The 21,680-nt window shown below is 41.1% G+C and overlaps 1 long non-coding RNA gene across 1 annotated transcript; it reads right to left on the bottom strand.

Annotated features, from left to right (window-relative positions):
• Positions 1 to 12,697: 12,697 nt before the first annotated feature.
• LOC117249768 (uncharacterized) lies at positions 12,698 to 18,300 on the bottom strand. The gene is made up of 3 exons (XR_004501002.2): positions 18,220 to 18,300; positions 16,016 to 16,060; positions 12,698 to 13,398 (listed from the first exon to the last, which is right to left on the bottom strand). It is a non-coding gene; the product is annotated as an uncharacterized LOC117249768 (long non-coding RNA).
• Between the last annotated feature and the right edge of the window lie 3,380 nt (positions 18,301 to 21,680).

The raw sequence follows: 21,680 nt of genomic DNA, 5'->3' as shown, positions 1-21,680 counted from the left end.
TAGTGATGTCCGATACATCACGTAATGTCGTAGGGCCTAAAAAGAGTTTTTCCCATTGGGATTAAAAGCATTCACTGCGATAACATTTCAAAAGTCTAAAAGAGCTGCAAGAATAACACATTTTATCCCGAGTCAAGTTAGTAGAGGGCTAAACTGGAGGCCATTTGGCTGGCGGAAGTTAGTCGCTCTGTCGCTGTAAGTTTCTAGTGTGCATGCTCTGTGGGCCCCACAATGCAGAGGATCAAGGTCATTTCACACCGTGGAGATCAATCTCTTTTGGCTTCACTTTAATAGAAATAAACATGGCTATATCCAGTTCTCTTTATGGTTCTTGGCTACTGTAGAAACAACATAGTGGACTCCATGATTCCATATGTAGATATAAACGTCTCATTCTAAGGTAACAAAAACACAATGACTTCAGTTTTCAGGTGATTATAAACTAATGAAATCATAATGATGAATATTATATAACATTTCTGTCAATAGATGCCCCTATATCCTACATACTGGACCTTCAAAATAATTAAAAACAAATATTCATGATAAGATAGGATAGGTAGGATAGTTCTCTTGTGGTGATACCTAAACTCCAAATGAATCTCCACCTGGGGCATTGAGATAAAGCATATGTACTGTGTAGAGATTGTGAAGGTATGTCACGGTGGGTGGGATTGGGGTACCATATTTGAGGTACGCACTGTTATCTCTATCACCAAAGTCAGTCCAGAAACAAGATAGTGTGCAATGTCCCGGTTTGTGAGTGAAGGTAGTGCGTCAGGGTTTGTAATCCAGTTTGGGGGCTGCCTAGTCATATGGACTTATGTTGTTGATCGTGATTAGTTTGTCCATCACAAACTAATCACTAATTTGTGCATCACATTCAAATACTTTGTGTTTTTCCAGTAAATGCACAATGTTTTTTAATTGAGCCATCTTTCCCCATCTTACATAGATATATAGTACAAAATTAGACTAACACTAAACAACGATTATGAAATAATAAAATAAAACTCAAAGAATGGAGTTGGAATATGGTTTTTAATTACTGATGTAAAGCTTGTTTATTGAGGATTGCTGATTACAAAAGTCTTAACTTTAAATGAATTTAAAGCATTTAAGCCCCGTCGGGAAGAATAATTTACTCATGAATATATTCCCTGCATTGCTCATCTACACTTGAAACAATACAGTGATTGTGGCAGTTTAAATTAAAATTTTGCTATAAAAATGTTTCTGCTGGGCTGTAGCTCAATAAAGGGCCCATCGAGGCTCCTGTTATTCACAGAGAGTGCAATTTAATCCCAAGGTGACGCAGCAACATACCTTGTTATCATCATTCTTTATGTTTTATACACATCTCACTCGATCCTTATAGAGAATGAGCCCTCGGGCTGCACTGTGAGCAGGCATTGACTGAGTCAGGTTTTTCTTGAGGAGTAATCTAATTTGGAAAAAACCAATAAACCCAGTGAACCCAGTGAACCCAGGACCAAGCACTGCTTAATTCCAGTGAGCAGCTTTGGTAGTTTCTCCTCATTATCAGTGAATAATACACATACTTATTGTGACATACGCAGCCAGAGAGACACATTAGCTTTCATGCACATCCTTACGAGAAGACACAGAGAAATGGGTAAAATGAAAACTAGATTTCCCCATGGGCTCCATAATGCACCACATTCACATATTTCTGTCTTTTTCAGAGTGCGAACAGACACCCTTCTGGTCTCAAGGCCTCGTCTCTCAGCCTTCAGGCTACTCTCCCAACACAGCATCGCCGCTAATTTTACAAAAATGGAAAAACAGCAGCGTTCTGCATCAGCTCTCCCCTCTGTGACGGAGTGATTGGACTCTCTGTGTTGCTGGCAGCGTTTTTTTTTTCTCTACGGTGAGACAGCTCCACCCTGCAGGCTGTGTGGTGGGAGTCCCGTCTGTTGTGTGGGAGCTCTGCCTCCAGGACACAACACTGCCAGGAGAAAAGGGACGGGGGGATTTTACACACTATAGCTCTGCTATTTGGCTGCCATGTCTGTACCATACGCATTTCACCTCATTCAAATTCTGGCTGAATCGGTGATTATGGAGATTTTACCTGCATGGGCTGCAAAGCAGTCACTTTGTGATTTTTTTCTTTGTGTATTCGTTCAATTTTTAAAAACATATGCTCCCTAGCTAATCCGTAATCCTTCCTGTGATCTTTGTCATTTCTTTATGTCCAAATAAATGCAGCCTGCTGAGACCAAAAGGGCCAGTGCAGAGGAGACAGTGAGCAAAACCACATTATCTGAGGTGTTTACACACTCTGCCCCTGTGCCCTTCTCTCCTTTTTTTTCCAGGCTGACTGCCTTTGTGTGTGTGTGAGTGAGTGTGTGCTGCATTCTGCTATAGCCTGCAGCGTTGCCAGTCTCACTTGGGTGCAGCCACACATTTAGGCCAAAGTGAGAGTGTGCAGAAACATCTTAAAGGAAAAAGTCACCAGTTTATATATGAGATATCATCAGTCTGTAATGCAGTTAGTTATTTTATGTGTTTAATATTTTTTGTTTCTTAAACCCACCATGTCTAAAGCTGAGTTTATACTTCTGTGTTGTATTGACACCGTACCCATGGCGTAGATTCTGTGTAGTAGCCTGACGTGTACCTCCCAAAAATGTTACTACATCTTGCAGCAATGCAGACCTTCTATTCATTTCTGTAAACTGAAAACCATTTCCCTCAGCAGAAACAAAGCTTTTATTAACTTTAATTTCACAGATAAGGAACAATAAATTATGAAGACAATAGAGCCTCCACAAAATAACATTTTAAGCCTTGTGTGTGATTTATCCTGGCTTCATATGTGTACAGGAAAAGTTTGCTAGCTGCTAGGCTAATTTATGCAACTGAAATGTCATAGGCTTGTGGTAATATTTATGCTATATAATGTTGTATTTGTGAGGAAAATGTGTCTAATATAAGACAATTGTTTTATCCGTGAACCTTGTGAGTAACAATGGAGCCGAATTTCCTTATGTTACCTTTGTTAAATGTTGCTTCTGTTCCTGGCTTCATATGAGTAGAAGGAAAGTCTGCTAGCCACAATGATAATTTATGTAATGTAAAATGTCATAGGCTTGTGCTAATAATGTTAGCATGTTGTATTTGTAGGGAAAATGTGTCCAGCAAAAGACAAATATTTTTCTCTATGAAGCTTATGAGTCATAATGGAACTGACTTTTGTAACGTTACCTTTGTTAAATGTTGCTGTTGTTTCCAGCTTCATATGAGTAGAGGAAAAGTGTGCTAGCCACTGCGCTAACTTATGCAATGTAAAATGCTATAGGCTCATGCTAATAATGTTAGCATGTTGTATTTGTTTTGAAAACCTGTCTAGCAAAAGACAAGTGTTTCATTTGTGAACGTTGTGAATTATAATGAAGATGAATTTTGTACTTTTGTTTAATTTTGTCGCTCTTAAGCCATGTTTTGTGTGTGTTTCAGGTCTTTTAGTTGAATCAATCAAAGTTTATAGCAACAGCTCAACACGGGCATAGAAATCTCACCACCAACGAGTGTTTTGAAGGTGTAGTTTGAGGTGTAGCAGAGAAACACAGACACACCACTGCACAAATATAAATGTTTATAAATCAGCCTTTAGTCTTCATCTCTTTTGTTACGTCCTACATTTCTCTAAATGCCTTGCAGCAAACAAAGACAGGGTATACAGTTGCCTGAGCATTTTAGATCTGAGGAAAGACTCATTCTAGTAAAGAAAACTCTAAACTCGACATGCCATGCAATGCATTCTGGTCTATTGAACCTTATGTCAATATAGAAACAGGTTCCCGGCCCCCTACATCTACAGCATGATTGATGTTTCAGATGGACCCAGATGAACATACGGTGTGGTTGACACTGAAGTGGATCTTTGTGTTAATGGAACTGACAGACAAGTGCTGTCTCCCAAATACTGTACATGGTTCCCAGAATAGAAATGAGGGTACCACCTGTTTCGAGTCACATGGCGCTGTCAACATCCTGTACGTCTTGTAAATTTCCATGACAGCATGCAAACAACAACTCATAATCACAGTACATTTCCCCACAATCTGTACATATTTATACACATCATTTTTTATATCTTTAGTGGCTTTTAATAGAGGAAATCGAAGCAGACTCATGTTTTGTCTGCAAGAGTCTTATTTTGGGAATAATGTGGGTTAACAGGACATGTAGCCCAGCATCAGCTGGGTTACAGAGACGGTCTTTAGGGATCCTTGACAGAAACGTCAATAAGCTCAAATACTGCAGCTGTCCTTTGGGAACCCTTTCACCACGTATACCTGCCATCCCCGATGCCTGTCACACACAATAGAATAATGCAGAGATGCCCTTGGACAGATTTTGCTCTGTAAATGCATGTAAAACTGTATATATGATGCAAGCAGATGAAGGCAAATAAAAATTGAGTCCTTGGATGAATGATGTACATTTTAATTAATACACTGTAGTTAATTAGATTTAAGGGCGTACACACTGAGCGAGATGAATACTGGATGACCTTGGTCTGCATTCCTGTAATGCTTTATTACACAACTAGGTCAGCACACGTCTACCTTGCAGTATTTTTAAGCAGTTCAACATGTTGGCAAGGTAAATGTTGGAAACATGACATCAGATCAGCTGCAGATATTTTTAAAGCCCCAAATCATTTGAATTATTCATACTGAAAGTACCTCATAGCTGCAATATTGTACTTTCCGATGATACACTCACATCTGTGTGTGTTTTGTATGGCAAGCACCCATTGCTTTCTGTGATATCCAGCTCAGTTCAGGTCTGGGTCACGCACCAGTGCACATAATTCTTCCTGTGCGCGAGAGCTTCCTGGAGAACCGATTTGAAAGGGATTTGTCATGTTGTTGCTATGATTTCCCAAAATGTTAGGCAATCACAGGTACAGTAACCATTTGAAAATGACAATTAAAAAAATCAGTTTCTCCAGACTGGTCACAGGATGATAAAGAATGAGTAACAAATGATACCATTTGAAGGGAATCTGTTGTGGTTTGGTTTTAGCCAGTGGGCCAGCAGTGCTGGAGGTGTGCGAGGAGTCTAGGTCATTGGGCCGCGCTCCCTCTGCCCCGACAGCAAGCTGCCCCACAGTTATCTCTGTCGACGTGCATTCAATCAGCGGAGCGCTGACATTTACTGCTGGGGCAAACACAGCACACATTCACTCGTTTTCCGTTTGAGAGGGATTTCCTCGACGGTTAGTCACTGTGACTGGGAAATTAAGGGCACATTCAAAGCAGTTCAGGGAGAAATAGCAATGGACTTTTCTTTTGTTCAGCATTGACAAACAAGTGCACACACCATACGGGAGAATCGTTGTATATTTAAATATATAAATGATTAACTTCAGATCACTTTCAGACGACATTACATTGACATTACCTTTAAATCATCCTTTAACTGCACCATCCACTGCTTTGTGTTAAAGACCAGAATAAATTCTTCAAAGTGCCTCTGTTAGATAAAATATGTTCTGTTAAACACAAGATGTCAGAGAGTTGTTTGACCTCTCCCAGTATTCTGGCTAACTGCCTCTGCCCTCAGCTCTCAGCCTTGATCTCTGGCTGACAGCAGCAGGGGGCTGCAGTCTGAAAGTGCTCCTGTTTCAGAACAAGGAGGGATGTTATTTCACACCAGCTGAGCTAGTGAGTGACCCTTAATGACATGTGTGAGTGCGTGTATGTTGTCTGTTTGTGTTCACACACAAAGTCATTTTCCTAATTTGCATGGAGGATAAATGCTCAAAGCAGTGACATCACTGGAGTTACTGCAACTCCACCATGGTGACATCACTGAAGAAACATAACGGTAAAAACAGGATGGTGTCATCTGAAATATGTAATAACAAATCTGTGTCAGGTGACTCTTTGCTAAATCCCATCCCCCATACAGAAGTTGTTGTCAAACTTTCTCTTCTAGCACAGCACATATGCACCTTACAACAATAAAGGAGGCAGATTAACCACTTGAAATTTCTACTCAATAACAGGTCCCTGATTTAAGACATTTCATCTCATTTCTAGCTGACGGCCGACAATTTTGCTGGCTGAATATACTGATTTTATTTGCTTTAGCTAGCTAATCAAGTTAACGTTAGCTCCGTTACTCATTCTACTGCTGTCTCCAGCTAATTATAAAAAAGGATTATTTAATATGCACTTTATGGCTACTTACTTATAAAATGATTAGGCTTACGTAGAGCTTTGATTCTCTGCTTGTACCTGATTGGGCCCGACCTGACTCTCTGGGTTTGGGCCAGGCCAGGCTGTAATTTCTCAACATTTCCCCAGACTTGAATCATGTCAGGTTTGTACTAATTTCCCAATTTGTATATGAATTAACGAACAGTAAAGCTCAGGCCCAAAACAGAGTTGGACAGAAATTATATTGGTTCGGATAGAGTCAGGCTTGATTATTTTGGGCCCAAACAAAGCTCCATGTTCCAGAGAAATGGCAGCACAGTCACCCACTGATGATCCACAGAAGAAATGTAAAGAAACATTGTCCTTGTGTTACAGTGTCGAACTAGTTTGACCTGGTATTAAAGGTATCATGAAGAAAAATCTATCTAACATAACCCTGTTAGCTAACATACTTGAGCAAGACAGAGGTTAAATTAATAATTGATCGTATTTCTAGTTTTTATTATAATTTTTTTTAAATAAGACTTTATTCAGATTTCTCAATATATAGAATACGCCTTTATTCCCCACATCAATAAGACACAACTTTAACAACAAAACAAAACAAGACAGGAAGATAAAACAACAAACAAACCACAGTATCTTCACATCTGATCAACTTAAATGAAACCTTTTTAAATATAAGCACACACATGCATCATATAAAACTCTGTGAATACTGCTAATCTTAATGAGCATTTATTGTTCTTATTTAAATGAAGCTTTAGCAATACAGTCAGGGCCTATTGATCAATTAATTATCATGTCCTGTGATAATAATAATACCAAACCACAAGGAAAATACATATCAGAAAACACAATACACTCAATGCTTGTAATATTTTTCAAGTTGAATTGATTTATCTTTTTAAAACAATTATCTGTTCCTTGCTCAAATAATTGTAATACATTTCTTTTTTCCAGCGTACAAGCGTAGGAGTGTGTGTGGGTTTCCAGTAAGTGTCTTAAATACAAATGATAAAAAAAGAATCCAACTCCCTGGATACCTCTCTGTATCCTGTCATAAATCTTGAAACATACAAATCTTATCAACTCTTCTACAATCCCAAAAAACTCCCATAACTCCACATTAAAAACAGCTCCTCAATATATTTACGTCACATTTATCAACTTTATCTCTTAGATTCATTTTATATCTCACATTAAATTCCATCATTCTTCTGATAGCTTTAAATCATGGTTCCAGAAATGTGTTATGAATTACAACAGGGATGTTTCAGTTTTTGACATTAACAAGAGAAAAGCCTTAAAGTATGAGAGCTAATTAATTCCTTGTACTTTTGCCCTTGTGTTTTGTTTTTGGAGAGGCAAAAAAAAGAAAGAAAAGTCTAAACTATTTATATACGAGTACACACTTTAACATCTGAAGAAATCCAAAGCTTGACAGGCCTGCTGTGCCTAGTACGATCCTACTGTAACTTCTATTAAATGATTCTTTTCATCACATCAGTAAACTTTCCGGTGTGTTGTCGCTACAGTGTTGTTGTGACCTCACTGTTGTTTCTGAGAAATCACAGTGGAGAAATAGCTATATTTAGAGCCGACGTCACTGTTTGTGAAGTTGCTCAAAATACCTCATTGCTGAAATCACTGTAGTGACATCACTGGACTGCATGTGATTTCATCCATTGTGACAGCTTTAGTTTATTTTGATCAGATATAATATAAACTGAATGTGGATTGGAACATCATGAACATCACTGAACACTACTGGGAATATTTCCAAAATTCCTTTTAGCATTAAAGATGTCTTGAGAAATATCTCTTCCTGTTTCCAGAAACCCTCTCAGTTCATTCTGTTCTGTCATTTTTGGCCCAAGCTTTCCTTTCAGAGGTGAAATTAACATCAAACCCTGGTTTTACATATCGATGATTTGTTAATTTTCCAGTGTAAACTCTGTTGTGGCTGCTTATCTAAGGTTAGTCTGTTGAAACCTCTCACGGGGAGAGCACAGTTTTACCAAATACTGTATGAGTCACCTGCTATCAGTCAGCATTACATCAGATAAAACCTCAGCATGGAGCACCAGAGCCAAAAAGTCTCATTATTTAGCAGGTAAAAGTCGACATAATGACATTCTGGGTTTTCTAGTGCATGAAACAATGGCAACTGACTGGAACCCCCTAATGAATCCTAATAAGCTTCAGCTCCTTTCCTCCCCCCTTGGCTTACTAACACATGACATTTTGTTTTAATAAACCATTAGCTTAATATCCTCCGCTGAATGTACTGTAGGGCAGCAAGGGCGCGGCACACACACTGTGACGGGAACACACACAGACGTACACAGACAGAGGAGAGAGGCAATGGCGCATTAGACAAGAGTACAGTATGTCTGCAGAGTGTCTCCCGTCAGTCATTAGGTCTGTTCAGGCATGGATACACACTGATGTAATGAGGCACAGTGAATGTGTTCAGTCTGTGTGTGTGTTTAATAGATTGAAGGATGAATCATTCCAGGGATGACCTGATTCTTTAGGGAAGTTTGGGTTTGTGTGTGTGTGCGTGTTTGGGGGTTAATGGCGCATGAAATGATGTCTTCATTAGCATCTCCTCAAGATAAACCACATGATGGGACAATAATCATATCTGTCAGCTACATGACAGGAACAAAGGATACTGTGAGCCTAATTGTAAAATCATTTATTTTTTAAAATCATTAAACTTTTTGTATCTGTTTTTAAATACCTGTAAAAAAATGTTACCCACCTGCTGTGTGGCTTTATAACACAGATGTTTAAAGAGAACTGGATACAGCATTGGAGGCAAGGCCCTGTTCATTCTTATGAAAGTTGCTCAGTGAAGCATGAAGCCAAAGAAGTTCAACTTCCTGGCTATAAAATTACCCACATTGTCTGCATCGTGGAACCCACAGACCAAGTGCACGAGAGACAGTGCCAAATTCCAATGCCCCATTAGTCCAAGAAAAGTCTCATTTTTCAGACCCCATTTTCAGAGTCCTGCACCGTTGTTTGAAAATCCACACCCACCCATACGCCACACCTATCTACACACCACAAAAGTCCCAGGACCCCAGCTGCACCCATGGTTACACACACAGGCTACAGTTACTAACATTAAGCTGGGTTCTCTGTTCTTGAATTTCAAATCCAGCAGAGGAGACATCTCTCAATACTGGGGTGGCATAAACATTCCATGCAACCACTGCCACATTTTAGCATGCTCCTTCCACCACCATAAAACCTCCTAAGGATACTCCTTGTGTGTCTTGAACTTGATGTTGGCTGCCACCTCATCCTCGGGCTGCAAAGTTGCATGGCTGGAGAAAGTCCTTCATGTTGGTGACGAATGTGACGACAAGCTCAAGGGTTCAACTTGTGTAATAGTGATTTAGATATCAAAATATTACACATATACTGCACATCTTTTTCATTTGTTTTATACTGAAAAATAAAAAGTTCATTTTTGTTCTCATCGCGCCAACCCACCTGTAGTTAATTTTTACCCATGCTGGCACCCATGATTTTATACACATATCTGTGACTGTTACACAGCTTTTTCTGGGTTACCTGCCGGGTACCCAACCGATGATACACACATCCTGCCGTTAGTTTCAGTTTCCCAGTGGCATTTAAGTGACTAATCCAAGGTGTTTTTATTGACCCATTTGTGCCTTTCCAGTGACTTGTGTGCCACCAAACATGGGTGTTTAACGTGAAAACATCTGAACTTACCTAATCATAACAGAGTGTTATTTGTGCTTAAACCAAATGGTGATGAACAATGTAACGTATCAGTGGTTTACAGAAACGTAGAGTGCAAACACTCCTGGAGATTAGGTTGTCTAACTGCAGGAGGTGTGTATCTTCTTAGAAACAGGACTTTGGAGCAATGGGCATTTGTTTTTGGGATGACAGGCTGTCAGAGAAGTGGGCTTTTGGTCCAATGGGACATCCTCAGACAAACGGGACTTCAGAATTTGGGGCTGGCAGAACAATGGGCAGTACCTCAAGAGATGTGGCCGATGGAGCAGCTACCTTCTGCTGGCCGAGCCGGCTATTTCAAGTTTAGCCCTCCACTAACCTCAATGAGGATAAAAGAATTTAATTGTGCGCCTCTGCTAGACATTTGAAATGTTATCAGACCGAATGGATCCAAATAGCGAAATTAGTCATTTCGCACGAGGTCATGATGCTAAAAAAAAATAATAAAAGTATCCAATGACTGACAGACATTGTTTTCACAATGAGGTCAGGAACTAGATTTTGCAGATGCATACATACAGATTATTCATTATAGTTAATTTGCCCATCACTAACAATATTGTTTAATCAATATCATTGGTGAAAATTGCAATTTTAGGTTGTTTTTGAATCACAGTTTACTCTTTATTTTGCTTTAGTTTTGTTTTTTTGTTGAAAAAAGGTTACCAAAGAATATTTTCTAAACACTGCCTAGATCTAGTTATATCTTGCAGTCGTGCAGTCTGTGATCCAAACCAACGCCTGCTGTAATTCCTCATGATCCTCGGAAATGTGTGGCTGCTGTGCGAGGATGTGGTTTTCTTTAACAACCGTGCGCAGACCCACCACAGTCACCCCGATGAGTCAAATCACATCACAGGGCGATTTAGATCTGAAGCGGTATGTGTGTTTGCGTGTGTGATGTGTGAGATGGAGATGAGGGTGACAGTCAGGAAACGGCCTCCGGTGTCATCTCGCTCTTTATCACAGTAATGATGAATGAGAAGCTCCATATGTGTTGGGATGATGTTATTGTCAAGACTGGAATTTGCCCTCACATCTCAAATACGCAGGGAAGATAATGTGACCACTGCTGTCACCGATGTCGGTCTGATAAAAAGCTATTAAAAAATTAATTTTCATTGACTGATGCTAATGTTGACATGATAGCAGGGTCTGGATGGGTTCTTACATGGCTTTCAGGTGTCATAATCTGCCCTCTGGCTGCTATAGTGGAGGTCCTCAGCTGTTAATGACAGGCTGATTATATTTCCAAATGAATATGACCAGGAGTATCATGCATCCAATTTTTTGAGGCGGCAGTTTCCAAACCCGACATGAACAGTTTACCTCATCATGGGGACAGTCAATTACTTTATTATACCAGATGAAACACTGAATATTAATCTGAGCATTTGTGGCTCCATCTGCATCTCTTACTGTCTCTGCTCTGCTACTTTAATGCTGAAACTAAAATAAAACATCAACCATGTGTCTCTGACTACTTTGCAAACTCAGCTATTTCACTTAAAACAGTATGGCTATCAAATGCGGGGGTCGGTTTGTGCCAAGGAGCCAATGACTGAAACATCGGCCCTCTCAAGACCAGCCCACCATGGACATACCCAAATATCTGGATGGCCAGTCCGTGCCTGTTACTTTGATGGATGTATAACTAGACACAACATTGGAGGCAGGGCCCTGGTCATTCCTATGAAAGTTGCTCAGTGGAGCATGAAGCCAAAAAAGTTAAACTTTCCGAGTGTTCAAGTACCCAGATTTTTTCGAGCCTAGCAGCTAACTTCTGGTTTAGTAACCCTCTAACTTGGATGGGGATAAAAGGATTTCATCGTGCAGCTGATCCAGACTTTTGACACGTTTATCCACTGATGTACAGACATTTCTTTCACAATTTACGTCTATGGGAAAAGTATTTTGGCGCCAATGGAATCATGTGATGAACCCGGCATGTGTAATTTCATTGTTTGGCCACTATGGAAATTGGCTTGAAGCCTGGCGCACTTCCTGGGGGCCTGGTTACCTTAGCAGAGGCAGCTGTAAATGGCTAGCCTGGACTATTTCTTGGCCAGAGTGCCACCAGTGTTCATGCTAAGCTAAACTAACCACCCCCGTTTATATGTAGGGTGCAGTAACACTATAAAACACAATGCAAAAATAAAACGTACTGATATCCGAAAGCCATTAAAACTCAAAAATTGTAAAAGACGTGGACATTTCTGATGCTATCTTTCAGCTGTAACATTTACTTGACCTCGTTTTCGACACCTTCGATTCAAGATGTTAATAGTGGTGTGACATTTAGAAAAACAATTCATAGAATATAACCCATCTGAATCTCTAAATAAGGACATCCACGCTAAAATAACCTCAGATATTTCATGTTCTGGCTAAATATAGCTAACAACCAGGCCATCTCTCTGGCCCATATACTGTATGTGTTAACTACTCTCCACCAGACCTATATGAAAGTGACAGACATGGCTGCTGGGAGATTTGAGAGCCTCTACAGAGCAATGATGAGCTGAAGTACACTGTACCTTGTTAAATGCCTGACAAGCCACTTCTGCAGACAGAATGTGTCAGTGTTTAATTTTACATTTCTGACAATGTTTGTCTTATTTTGTTGCCCCGTAAATATGAAGAGCCATTATTCACAGCAGACATTTTTATATGTCACAATAGAAAGGTCCTGCACACTGTCATTGCTCGCAGGCATGCTTTAATAAAACACGGCCATTGTGAATGTTTATGTTAATTTATGTAAAATGAATTTGATTTGTTCAACCATGAAACCAACAGCCAGAAATACATTTTCTAATTTACAATGATACTGAACAGAGAAAAGCAGCAAATCTTCACATTAAAGAAGCTATAATCAGCAAATATCTGACAGTTTTACTAATAAATAACCTAAATAATTAATCATTTATCAAAATTGTTGGCCAATGAATAACATTTAATTACATTTCTAGTAGTGTTACAGTCAGATCAGTCACACCTCCGAATTGAAATGCATGTCGTGTTGAAATAAACAGTTTAACGTGAGCACGTGAGGAAGCAGAAACCAGTGCATCACTGTCATCTGTGTTCCTCACTGCGGCGTGCCACACAGTCAGATGAGAGCATCACAGAGCCTCCCAACGGCTCCGAGTCCCCTTCTCTTTGTCAGCACTGTGGTGATGTTCATGCGATCTTTGGAGCTCCTCCACAGCTCATCCTGCAACCCCCCACCTACTGGCAAGCCTCGGCACTGTGGCCTGGAAATCAGCACCAGACGTGGCGAGGACGCCGCCAAACTGTAACGCTGTCCAAACTGATGGAGGGAGCTTGGGAGGGGGATGGGTGTAGAAGCAGGAGGTGTGATTGTGTCAGCATCTGTGAATGCGCATTTATGTGCAGGGATATGGGAATCCTGCACACAGATATGAAAATTTAATGCCTGTATGTGCACAGAACAGCCAACAAAAATATCTAACATGATTCAAAACGGTTGGGATGTCCCAGACAAGGATGGAAATCAAAAGGAGGCATGCTTTCAGGGCTTCTGTTAGGGCTTCCTGAAAGGGAAAGAGGTGTGTTGTGGTGGGGTTACTTTAAGCCACTGTGGTGCTGGGATTTAGAGGTTTTCAGGAGGCGGGGGGTTTCATACCAACATTTCTTTGATCTACTGAAGTGGCCTGAGGTCTGAGCTGCCTGCTGTGAGTGGGACGGGTGGGTGGAGGGTAAGTAGGTGGAGCGGAGGGGTGTGTGTGTGTGTGTGTGTGTGTAATTCAACACATAAAAACCAAGGTTACACATGAAAACACTGCGGTGCATAGCCTTTCATTAAAAAAGGTAATTGTTTTAATGAGATTATGCGTCGAGTGAGATTAATATAAGAGGCTGTTTAGCTCATAAATCATCCTGAGACACACACATACACACTCATATGAGACACAACAGGGGTGTGAGACACAATTACATTGTTTTGAAGAAAAAATGATGGTGTGGGTGAGATTAGGAATATGTCTGAGAGAATAACAGTGTGTATGAAACAGAATAATGGACTGCATGTGTGTGAGACAAACCTTGTTTTGTTTTTTATTGTGCACGTGCAAAATGACACACTCAAGCAAGTACGCAGGTGACGCTGATTTCACACTCCTCTGCTGATCGACAGTTGGTGCTGGTGACATGCAAATAAAATGGCAATGTGCCTGCAACAGCAGTGGAGAAGACTGCAAATAATGTCTATAATGCATGATATAAAGTGAATTCATCCATTATCTGTAACCAGTTATCCTATTCATGATCATGGGGTGGGAGATTGAGGGCAGATTAATGGCGGAGGATTCTTAGACTGTGATTACTCTGAGCAGTTCGCATGAGAATGAATTACAAAATATATCTCTCCGTTTTTCCCAGATGGTCAGATTACATTGTTAAGAGTTGCTTTTAGAAATCAAGTCACCAAGAGAGTCTGACAAGTTGCTAAATCTAATGAGGAAGTTGCCAAGTTGCCGAACACCGCACCCAAGTGGCAATCTCTGGGGCTGAAAAATAAAACAAACGTGGAAGTGCCAAAAACTGCAGTTCCTCTAATGGCCACTTGGGGCTGGCTCCAAAAGTGAGTCAGTCCTCACAGACCCCCATGTTGACGGCTTTATGACTAGTGTGAGGAGGGAAATCACATTTGTTATACTTCAAGGACACACACACAATACATTTTGGTGAGAATCATATAAACACAGGTGGGTTTGCTTACAAAAAGAAATCAAAAGGGGGGCTTTGAGTTTGTATCATCCATTTCTTCAGTTTTATATATATATAGAGAGAGAGATAGGGTTTGTGTGGGAGAGTATAGTGGTGTGAGATTATGACTCAGTATTATTTGTTTGCCTCTCACAGAATAACTGCACCTACATGTTGACTAAACATTTTGGCTGTCTAGGTGGCAAAACCCACCATTTGTCCCTCAGGTGGATGAGAGCAAACATGTGAAGCAGCAGCTCTGTTTGAGCATGGTAGAGATGCACCTTCTCTTGCAGAGGTGGTAATGCACAAAGAAAGTGCATAAATGTAATATATGGGGGAGGCACCCGAGCAAACATAGAGGAATTCCTTGTAAAACAAGTACGTAAGTGCATGTGACACATTTGCAAATGCAGCAAAGAGCTGGTGGGCCGAGGGTGCAGCCAAGAGGGGGAAATGTCACTTGTCCCTCCCCGATTTCGGTCTGTCTCCACTTATAAAACTCCCATAAAACCAATAATGTTGTGCAGATGTAGACGTTTTACCCGTGAGCTAACAATATAGAGGGCGCAGTATGTTGAGAATGCCTTTGATCAAGGCTTTATGGAGGAGACGGACGCTTTGATGATTTTGCTGACATTTCCAGGAGACTTTAAAAACCAGAGTTGGGCTAATCAAATCAGTGTGCATTCTCCGTCACCGAGGTTAGGTAGCATGTATGCGGGTAGCCTTTTAGGAGTTAGTTTTTTTATGGTTTGGAAATGAGGAGATGTTGTGTCTAAGTGCTTTTTGAATGACTGAAAAGATTTTTGCACTTTCTGCACAGACACAAGACCTTCTGCAAACTTCTTACGATGGTCATATATACAGGATGCACTGCATGTTCTGGTATATTTAGCTCTGACCTTCTGACTTGGACTGTCTCAACCAGGGCTGTGATCAACCCTTGGGGGGGATCTTGGAGGAAACTCTTAGATCAGGGGTTCTCAAAGTTTGGATGATGGGATGTCAGTTTCAGGAGCCAACACATGATTGAGGGGCAGACATACTGTGACTTTGTAATGACATATATTATACTCTGACATCTTTGATGACTTTTTTTCACCAGATACTATACAGTGACTTTTCTGTGACATTTTTATGGCTTTTTATGACATTTTTATGACAAGCTAACACTTTACAAAAACTTTAATCATCTACAGCGATATAGCCGAAATACATTCTAGTTTTCCATGGTGCGATCCATCTCAAAGTCATGAAATAGAGACAAAGTAGTGTTTGACATTGATTGTACTTACACACAGCAGTTGAGCAATGGCTTCTGTTGAGGTACTGCAACTCCACTAGGACAAACCACATAGAAGAAGTAGTAATTATAATGGCAATTTGTACAGTTTAAGTTCCACTGTGTAGGATTTAAGGGGATATATGGGCAGAAATTGAATATAATGTGATATATAAGTATTTTTTCTTGTGTATAATCACCTGGAAATGAGAATAGTTGTGCTTTTGTTACCTTAGCATGAGCCGCTTATATCTACATAGGGAGCGGGTCCTCGTCTCCAAAAACGGACAAACCAAGCACTGGCTCCAGATACAGCCATTTGCATTTTTGCATTTTCAGGTTTTCACTGTGGCCATCTTAATTAGAAGCCCCTTTAAGATAAGAGTGTCACAAAACACTGACACAAACACTTTATGCAGAAGAGGAGACTTTTACGGATAATTTGGCTCCTGGTAAAAACCTCCTGAATGTCTGGATCTGTCTGGAGTTATCAGAGAAAAAAAAGATAAGCACAGATTAGCATGTGCTAGGCTAGTGGCCTGTCTCTGACATGCTAAATAAACTCAGATTTGTATAATCAAATTGCTTCATTCAGTGTTTTTACATGGTTTACATGACTGGGTCCACTTGTTTTGGAGAGAGGGAGACCTCTGCGGATAATTCTTACACACTGGACCTTTAAGTTTATTTGTGATTCTGTTTATATTTACTAATGATCAGCAAAAAGCAATTTTTCATATCAGTATGTTTAGGGGGGTGAGTTTGTGTGTGACCTAATATATATAATAATTACTGCCTGGGTCTAAACTAACCAGCACATTAGCAAACACAATCTGTGTAAATGTCCTCCTCCTTTGGATATATCTCCGTCCTTTGTCTAAGCATTAACATTTCACTTATAGCCAGAACCATTCATCTTCACCACGCGACTGATTTCAGCTGCCGACAGCATACAAATGTGCTCATCACACACACCTGCATGTGCAAACACACCCATGCTGGCACATCCTGTTGGCTCAGTGGGCCGCTGATGTATTCACAACCTTTTCTTACACGCCGTCGCCTCGCTCCTCTCCATCTGTCCCTCCTCGTTTCACCATTTAGTCCAGACAAACCAGATAACACCGGTGTGGATAGAGCAAGACCGGGTTATGAATTATACAGGGATTCTTTTTATGTAATCTGTTCCCAGTATAATTATGTAAATCTCTCCATTGTTGAGCTCGACTGGGTTTCCTGGATTTCTCCATTTGGCTGTCACAGGGAAAGTTCTCCTTTTTTGGGGGGGGGTCCAGCTCATTGCAATTTGTTGCACAGGGTTAGTGAACTCACCACACCAATTACATCTGAACTTTCACGGTGTCGCAGATTTTATTATCAGGGTCCTATCATGGTCAGTGCAGCATGTGAAATTGCAGACAGACTACGAGATGGTGCCACCGATGCCATTAATGTGGTCGGCCTCAATTTTGAAAATGTCCAGGGCCATTAAATCGTACAGGTGCTTTCACACAAATCTCAATTATTAGCCCTATTTCTGGAGAGTTCTCACCTCCTGGGCACATCCAGAGACAGTTCAAAATAAGACAGAGTGCCTCAAATAATCTGGAGACACACAAATCATCTGATGCCATGTGGTGCCACCTGAGAAATATGCCTCTCTCAGGCTGCTGGTATCTTTTGTCAGTTAATGGAGCTGAGAGATGAGGGCTGAAATTGAGACGCTGTCCCACAGGACAGCATAACCAATCATATGATATTTTGGACCTGCTGCAGACAATGAACCAGTTCGGCCATTAAGCCTGTGACTAAGACCAAATCTATCAGTGCATCTCTTTCTCCCAAAACGTTTTGTTTTCCTCATACTATGATTTATATCTCCCTAATGCCCTGCAACACTTCTCTGTCTTCATTACATTAGGAACAACATTTCTTGCCCAGATTGGCTATTGCACAGAGAAATCAGTGTCGGAAAAATACTATTTTTTAAACGTGAAACTGCTTTATTCAGTGTTTTGCAAGCGTTGAAATCACCAAGAGATCTCTGTGGATAATTCTGCCCCTGGTAAAAACCTCCTGAACAATGAACACTGAAGGAATTTTAACCAAGAAAAGTTTCAGCAGGTTGGAATCTGCAATCCTCACTCCTAGAGGCCACTAAATCCTCCTAAATCTTACACACTGCTCCTTGAAGCCTGTGTCTGAGACCAAACCTACCAGTGCATCGCTTCTCCAAAAACGTTTTCTTCGTGCTATGATTTCTAAATCCCAAACACCTTGCAACACTTCTCTTTCCTCACCACACTGGCAACAACATCTCAAGCACAGATTGACTCTTGCAGAGAGAGATCAGAGTCAGGTGTGTGTCGTTTAAGAAACAGACTCAGTCACAGAGGCCCTTGTTTGCATCCATAGGAAATCATTGTTCCCACACCGACTGCTAACCTGCTGGAGATTGCACACTGTCGGCTTTAGCCTCGACCGAATGCAGAGCAACAGTCCTAAATTCAGGGGGGCCCACATGTGGCGCCCGTGTGCTGAGCGCTGCGGCCTGCGGTGTCGAGGTTTAACAGGCAACCATGTTTCTCCTTCACACCCCGCTAACTGTGAGCTTTTTGAAATGGTCAGAGGAGAGGCTGATAATTGTACTGACACTTCCTGGATGGGCTTGTAAGTGAGGTCGTACACATGGGGTACTATAATGTGAGAAAGGAGGAAGACGGAGCAGATGATGTGCAGTGCAGCAGGTCGGGAGCTTAAAGGATAATTTATTGCAACTTGGGTCTTGTTTCTGTGCGTGAATGTGAAAGCTGAGTCCTCTGCTAAAGTCATATAATCACAATTGGAACAAAATCATGAACTGCACCCTGAAATGATCGCTCTCACCCCCACAACAGCTCTTATATGGCATCCTCTTGCTGTGGCAGGTATATATAGGTGCTGTGGGGATAATAGGATAATGAGAGGCAGTTGTGGAGACAGGAATGAGGGGCAGGTGTGCAGGGGCAACTAGTGGAGAGATGGGGAATGACAGCGTCCACACACAATAGAGGAACAACAGGGAGGAAGTAAAAAGCTTAAAGAGCACCAAAATAAATGGGATCACTGGGGTGACACCAATGTGAGGACACGTAATTTACACATTAATCATTAGTCACACATGGATCACGTTTGTAAAATCAGGGGGATTCGGTCTGTATACATTGTGGGTCACATGTTTTGAGTCCAATTAAACACCATTCATCCTTTTTCCGAACACATAAACTGTTTTCTTGGTCGTTGCCCCCGATTTCTCCAACAAGGCTCCTCCATCACAACTCCTAACACCCATACAACATTTAGGCAGAGCAGCAGGGGGGGTACAGCTCATACCCCTCCCCACCTTTCTTCTCCCAGGCAGGGTGATGATCTGTAAACAGAATCATTAAGACGCAATTTGTGACTGCAACGTGCGCCCACACGTTGCCTGGAGAGGGCGATCCATCACCAGCAGCCCCATTCTTCACTGTGGAAAAATATGACGCAGAGGCCTGCTGCTTGTCTGCATGACCTCCGACCTCCAAGATTTGTGTGTCTGGACTTGACCACACAAGCATTCACTTTCGGAAATAAAACAATGGCTGGTCTGGTGGTGATAGGAACTGTCAAATCCATGGATGGATTCGTGTGTGTCCCAGCCCTCCTACATATGTGCTCCCTTTGTAGTTGTTTGGGGTCTAGCTTTGTTGTTGCTGTGTATTTGTTTTGAGTCTCTTCATGGTCAGTTTGCATCTCTGTGGCTGTCTTGTGTCTCTTTGTGGTTGTTTTGAGTCTCTTTGTGTTTGTCTTGCATCTTTGTGTTCGTTTTGTGTCTGTGATTGTTTTGAGTCTCTTTGTGGTCATTTTGCATCTCCTTCTAGTTGTGTTGCATCTCTTTTTGGTCATTTTATGTGTCTGTGGTTGTTTTGAGTCTCTTTCTGAACATTTTGCTTATTTTGTGGTCATTTTGCATCTGTGGTCAGTTGTTTTGAGTCACTTTGTGGTTGTTTTGTGTGTCTTTCAGATCGTTTGCATCTCTGTAGGCTTTGTGTGTTGATTGGTTTGAGTCCTTTTGTGGTCATTTTAGTTCTCTGAATGGTCATTTTGCCTCTCTTTATAATCATTGTGCATCTCTATGTAGTTGACTTGCGCCTCTTTTTGGTTGTTTGACCTTCCAATACGAAATGTCAACAGTCAAAGTCACTACCGGCTTGAGCCTGCCCGATAGGCCTGTTCATTAATCCATCCATGGTCCAATGACAGCTTTGATCCACAGCAGACCCCGTCCCCCAGGAAACATCCTTGAGAAAGACACGCAGGCTTCCTTTCCTGGCCTGCTGCTGATTTTGACCTCCATCATGAAAGTCATACATGTTTAATTTATTCAGAAATGTGACTACCTAATTATACTTTATGCATAATGAGGAGAAAGGATGAAAAGAGATGTAATTGAGGACCAGTGTCAGGACCATCTCAGGAAAACAAATCCATGCTCTTTGCTTGTTGACCCTCCTTACCATTTTACCACAATAACTCCAGCCCCCCGAGATAATGGGTAATTGTTCAAGACGTGTTATCAAAGGGGCAGCAGAGAGGTCTGGGTGTTAAGAGGCAGTGCTCCTTCCTCTGCTCGTCTTTGATGAAGTGCTCCTCTCCTGTAATGTAATTCCTCCATCCTCCTGGATGTTTTCATTGTATTCGAGAGCTTCCCCTAACGACGCCCAGCGCTGCAGCTCGGCAACCTCTCCCACTATGTTCCTATGGTAACAACCCAGAGAGTGTGTGTCTGGGAAATGAGTGATTGTCTATGTTTGTGTGCGTTCATTATGGTGGTGTGGCTCATTTTTACATAATGAATCAATTATCAAGGCTGTGGAGCGAGCTCATTTGAATAATCACAGACAGAAACAACACTCTACACACAAAATGATTTTACTGAGCATCTTTACATATCACATGTACAGATCAGTATTTCCCTCAGAGAAGGTGCAACACTGTGTGCGTGTGTGTCGGGAGGGGAGAGGGGGTATAATGGGACGTCCAACTGACATCATTTGCCTGCCAATCTGCACCCTGCTCGCCAAACCCAGCCTCCATAATAACTTCACTGAGCAGGACTATGGCAGCTTCAGTGTCTCTATTTTTAAACAGTTCTTCACATGAGAGAAAGTGTCATACCGCCCCCTACTGTCCAATGTTGGTCCATGACTCTGATCAAAACTATTTATAAGGCTTCAAAGGCAGAAATGTTCTCTGTCTGTCTGCCATCAAACACACAAGACTTCAGTTTACCAGGTTTAAAAAAAACCCAAAACACAACACTCAAAACGCCAAAAGATATGAATTTGTGAGACAGGTTGTCATCTGTCATTTTTGTTTTTAATTAGAAGCCTGTCTTTTGTTATTAAGACTTGCAGAGGTTAATTAAGACTTATCCCTATTGCTGTGAGAACATCGTTTCAATTAAAACCTGTTGTTTCAAGGCCTAATTATTAATCCACACATAAACAGAAGGGAAGCTTCACCATAGAAACAAGGAGGAGCAGTAGCACTGTATTCATGGAGTCATGGAGGCAAATATGTAACAGATACAGTTTTATTACTCTCTGTAGTTCTAATAATTAACCTGGAAAGTGAAAAATAACTATTTGAGAGTAACA

Source organism: Epinephelus lanceolatus, chromosome 24 (genome assembly GCF_041903045.1).
Source record: "Epinephelus lanceolatus isolate andai-2023 chromosome 24, ASM4190304v1, whole genome shotgun sequence".
Classification (NCBI taxonomy): domain Eukaryota; kingdom Metazoa; phylum Chordata; class Actinopteri; order Perciformes; family Serranidae; genus Epinephelus; species Epinephelus lanceolatus.
The sequence above is the reverse complement of the archived record's forward strand: the minus strand, read 5'-3'. Positions and strand labels throughout refer to the sequence as shown.